Below are 6,000 nucleotides of genomic sequence, written 5' to 3'. Positions count from 1 at the left end.
AAGTGGAAGAGCAAACGCATTCTCTGGACACGGCAGAGTTTTTCTGGGATACCTCCAGTCTAGACGAACCCTGAATAAACAATGAACCAATCCTCAAGCCTGATGGGAGCTCTGTGCTCCTGGAGTTGCCATTTTTGGGGACAGGATGTAATAATAAATTCCTAGTGACTTGGGGTCATTAAGGGTACGCCTACACTGCAACATTATTTTGAAATAATGTAAGTCTGAAGTTACACAGCAGGCAGTTATTTTGAAATACTGTCAAGCTGGAGGACTTCTTGACTCCTGTAAGCCTTAGGCTGCATCTAGACTGGCAAGATTTTGCGCAATAGCGGCCGCTTTTCTGCAAAATCTTGCCGCCTGTCTAGACTGTCCGCGAGTATTTGCGCAAGAACACTGACTTTGTACTCTACAAAAATCAGTGGTTCTTGCACAAATACTCTGACGCTCCCGCTCAGGGATAAGCCCTCTTGCGCAAGTATTCTTGCGCAGAGGGCCAGTGTAGACAGACAAGTTAATTTCTTGCGCAAGAAAGATTGATGGCTAAAATGGCCACCGGAGCTTTCTTGCGCAAGAAGAGAGCGTCTACACTGGCACAGATGCTTTTGCGCAAAAGCAAATGTTTTCCGTTAAAAGTATTTGCGCAAAATCATGCTAGTCTAGACACAGCCTTATTGTATGAGGAATAGGGGAAGTCGGAGGAAGAGTACTCGATTTTGAAATGTGCTGTGCAGATGCTCCCTAATTCTAAATAAGCTATTTTGAAATAAGATAAGCAATTAATGTAGCTCAATTTGCGTGTTTTATTTCGAGTTAAGCCCTGCAGGGTCTACACTGCACTGTTATTTTGAGATAACTAGCTTTATTTCAAAACAACAATGTGAGCATCTACACAGCTATTCCATTATTTCAAAATAATTTTGAAATAACGGATGGTTTATTCCGAAATCTGTAAACCTCATTCTACAAGGGATAATGCCTATTCCAAAATACCTATTTCAAAATAAGGTGTGTGTAGACACTTCACTGCTGCTATTTTGAAATAGCCCCTCACTAGGGCCACTCTAAGTTATTCCTCCCCAGTGCCTCCTGGGACTCTAAACTGAGATAAGCAGGTCTACATTAGGGAAGCCTGCCTCAGACTAATTATGAGGCTTCCCTGCAGTGCAGGCGTGCTATTTCAAAATAAACTATTTTGGAACAACTATTCTGAAATAGCTTATTTCAAAATAAATGTGCAGCGTAGACGTACCCTTAGGTTTTGTCTACACAGAATTTTGGTGCAAGTAGGAGTGAGCACCTCGCACCAGGTTCAACTAATTGTAGTTAACAGGACTCACATTAATGCCCTAAAAACAGCTGTACAGATAGCCCTTGAAGATTGCAGCTTGGTCTCGGAGACCTACAGGACAGGGGAAAGGTGTCAGCGCCTGAGCTCCTATCCAAGCAGCGTTTTCAAAGTACCATCTATGCCACCCTTTGTAGAGGGCTAGTGCTAAACCCGCTATCCCAAATATTTTTTACTCAGGGTAGGGGGCTAACTATCATGTTCTCCCAAAATGCTGTGTAGACATAAAAAGAACAGCAGTATGGGATCTGTAAGTTAAGTGGAATGGTTAATTCAAGAATCCTGACCATAGTTCATATCTAGTAGTTTGTTTTTACTTGTCTGTGTTAACCCTCCATTCCAGCCCGACATGGTATTCATTTGCTATCAGTACTATAGGGATGTGCTGTTGTACATTATTCTACAGTTACTATTTCCCTTGCATTTCAGTAGCCACTGTGTAAGGTTTGTATAATAGCTTGGTGAATTTGTGTGTTGAAGATTAGAGATAGAAATAAACAGATCGGTCTCTATACCTAAGAGCAGAGCGAGTATTGCAAAAACTGATTTGCAAATATTCATTCACATGTTTAAACAAAGGTTCCTCAGCCATGTTTGCAACCCTTTGTATTGGCTTTTTGTGACATCTATGCTGTAAAGTTTTACTAGATCAAATGTTTGTAGAAAGCAAATTATAACACAAGTTTCCTTAAACATGGAAACAGTTTTAAAATTTATAATACTCAGCTTTTCCACAAGAAATCAGAGTGCGACCCGCATCCAATCAAGAAACAGAAGAACACTATGTGACTTACCTGAGCAAAGCCTGTGATGTGAGAACTATTCCATGTGCATTAATAGTGCAAGGATGTCTTCATTTGTAACTTTCGTATGATTTTATTATACATGGTCAGTATTCGTGTAAACAGCAAAAGATACAACTACCTTTATAATAAAGGATATATAGCTAAAGCTACTCACAGCTAACAAATTTAGAATTTAAGGTTATTGGCCAGTCAGGACTGACCCACAACATTTTGGCACCTGAGGCAGAGAGCTCAAATGACGCCCCCATGCTCCCTCGCTGCACTAGCAGCAGACACAATTTTCTACACTCTGGGTCCTAGTGGCATGCCCCCTCTCCCCCCCTCCCCCCCCACACACACACAGTCTGGCACCTGAGGCTGCCGCCTTAGTTCGCCTCATAGTAAGGCCAGCCCCGCTGTCCATCACTAACACCCTAATTTTGCATGCGAAAGGGGACCACGTCCTACAAAATTCACTGCTTATGAGTGTTTTATTTGTAAAATGATGTAGATGGAAAAAGTGATCTGACTGGCTGGAGACATTTTCACTCTTTGCCTGGATAAACCATAGCCCCTAGTTCATCAACTACCTGTTGTAGAAATGGACACAAGAACACTGCCACAAAGTGAAATGAAGAAATAATTAGAACTCACCACCAACCTAGACATTATGAGATGGCAGTTTTCTATGTGCATTACAACAGAAGAGTATTAGAGGGATTTAGAGAAGGCCAAAGTGGAGCTTGATTGCAGGCTTCGCCTCACACTGTCCTCATGCAGAAAAGATCTCTCTTGGGGTTAACAGCACACTTGGCATCATCGCAGAAGTACTGAACACCTTGTTACAGATGAGTCCATACTACTGATTTATATAATCACATTTAAAATGTTTCCATGTCATTCTTCATCCTTTTCTTTATACATCCTATCATCTTTGCTTTTTTGACCACAGCTGCACATCAATCACAGGTTTTAATTGAGCTCTGAGCTGTTCACAGTGATACCCTGATCCCTTTCCTGAATTGACACAGTTAATTTAGGATTAACACGCATGAATAGTATAAAATGTTTCCCCTTCAACACGCATTGCCTTAATATTGAACTTCATTTGTTATCTTACTGCTCATTCAGCTAGTTTGATTAAGTCCCTTTGGGGTTCCTTACAGTCTTGTAACCTAAATTACTTTATGCCATCTGGAAATTTGCTATCTCACTGCTCACTCCTGTTTCCAGACTACTTATATACATAAACAAACAATAACAGACTGAACACAGAATCTAGGTACTATGCTACTTTTCATCGTTTGCCATAATTAAAAACTGACCATTTATTCATACTCCCTAAGGGGAGTACACACTCAGGTAGTTTCCATAGACGCTGCAGTTTACACAGTGAAGCATGACTGAGTAAAGACATCCCTAATGCCTATGGACATGTATCCTACAAACCTTGCTATTCACCCAAGCAGTACCTCATCTTTCCCAGTAGACTTTCCCCGCCACAAGAATTTGCAGCACTCAGGCTTATGCTTCAACTATATTACAACAGAAAGTTGACAAACTACACAACTCCAGCTACATGAATGGAGCTGATGTGCCTTAAAATCAAGTTACTGAGGGCTCTATGCCACAAGAGGTCAATGGAAGAAACTATCGACTTCCCTTACTCTTCTCATTTGGGGTAGAGTAGCAGGGTCAAAGGGAGAGCAATCTGTGGTTGATTTGGTGAGTCTTAACTAGACCCACTGAATAGACCACTAGTAGATTGATACTCTGAGATCAACCCAGGCTGTAGCGTAGATGTAGCCTTAGGCTTAACTCACCACTCAGTAATGCTGACCAGGCGAATAAAGCTCGTCTCTACAAATGGGCCTAATACTTTTCTTTTACCTGGTGCTTTTCATTTGCAGATCATGAAGCACTTGAAAAAGATGGACATAAATGAGTAGCTTCCACTTACCAGAAAGCATTGACTGTGTGGAGTCTTGAATCCATTTCTCATCAAAGTCCACAAAACTTTGACATCAGAACCTTGGACTCCACGTCCCAGATGATTATGTGATTATTTGGACACTTGATCTGCAGTTTTAAAAAGTGTCCCCTGATTTTGGATGGCAGGATGGAGTAATCTCTTCTACATGTTCAATATGTGAAGTTTAGACATGTATAACTATTAAATCAAACCCATTTCTTTTGAAACTAGGAAAGATGCTTCTCTTCAACAAGGGCTATTTCTGTGACATGTTTCAACCCCAAATTGCTACAGCTGTAGATCTTCATGATAAAAGAGTCACAAGCATGTAGTGTCTGAAAGGAAAAGTAAATTTTCTTTTCTCCTCACATTCAAAAATGACCCAACCATTTTAAGCAAACGGAAAAAACAACAAATAGTCTGGTAGCACTTTATAGACTAACAAAACATGTAGATGGTATCATGAGCTTTTGTGGTCACAGTCCGCTTCTTCAGATGATCAGAGTGTTGGATGTCTAGGACCAAAATAATAAACCTATTTTGGTCTTAGACATCCAACAATCCAGTCATCTGAAGAAGCAGGCTGTGCCCACGAAAGCTCATGATACCATCTACATGTTTTGTTAGTCTATAAAGTGCTACCAGACTATTTGTTGTTTTTTCAGTTTACCTGTACAGACTAACTCGGCTACCCCCTGAAGCATTTTTAAGCAAAACTTTGTAAAAACAAAATTTACATTCAGGCTAGGATAAAGCCTGGAAAATTTCAGCCCAAAACATTTCAGGAAGTCATAAGCAACTGAAAACGGGGTGGTTCTTATGGAAATCATTATGCAGTCTTAACTATAGCAGATCATGACAAACACCACCTAATTCAACATTTTTCAGCCTCTGGTTTATGAATGTTTGTGAGACCATCATTTGAGCTGAAATAATTAGAACACTGGTGCATCTAATGTTCATTAAATGCAGATACAGTCTGTAACAATTTCTTACTGTGCGTGGTATTTCCAGCCAGATGTTTTATTTTAGTTTTATAAAACTATGCGGTGTAATCTCATGACAATCTACAGTTAGAAATAAAAGAAATTTAGCTCTACTACAACTGTAAATATAGATATATTTAATATTTCTCTTCTTCGTGTCATGGCATGTCAGTGGAAAAAAAAAAAAAAAAAAACACTCGAAGAATATAATCCAACTGGCATTATAAACTCTACCTAGTTTTGTTTTTCTTCAGCTGTAACCATTTACCATATGTCTTTCATCATCAGATAAGTATGTATCTATAAAAATCCTGATCAAACTTTACTTGCCAGCGCATTTCTAAAAGCTTTAATTGTAATCGTATCTAAGAGCACTATGTCATTGTGTCAATTTGATGAAACAGTTTACTTCTTTTTTAAATGCATGTTCATAATTTCCTCTGTTCTGTCCAGCTACTGCTTAGTTAATCCATGGCTTTGGCAAGTTCAGCCACACATCACTGGACAAAATGCAGAAATCACTGCATAAAATTATAGGGCCTGGTTATGGGTTAGATCATGGGTTTTTCCATGATGGTATAAAAAAAAAAAAGATTGAGAATCACTTGACTAGCTGATCACGAGAGCTTTCTGATCTTAAAGCCTATGAATTTATGTATTTTAAAATGCAACTCCTAACACCTGAGGGTACTAGAACTTCTCTGCACTACTCCAGGGATCTCATCCAAAGCCTACTAAAGTCAATGGCAAGATGCCTACTGACTTTAATAGGCTTTGGATCAGGCATCAGTGAGTGGCTCCATCTCTTAGAAGATCCCCCACTTGAGTGCAAGAGATTCCTCAAATGGCATATAGCTGCCATAGTGGTTACTATGGTGCCCATCTCATGGCTATCACTCCCTGTACGGT

This window comes from Pelodiscus sinensis, chromosome 2 (genome assembly GCF_052426305.1).
Source record: "Pelodiscus sinensis isolate ZL-2025 chromosome 2, ASM5242630v1, whole genome shotgun sequence".
Classification (NCBI taxonomy): domain Eukaryota; kingdom Metazoa; phylum Chordata; order Testudines; family Trionychidae; genus Pelodiscus; species Pelodiscus sinensis.
Note: the sequence above shows the minus strand (reverse complement) of the source record.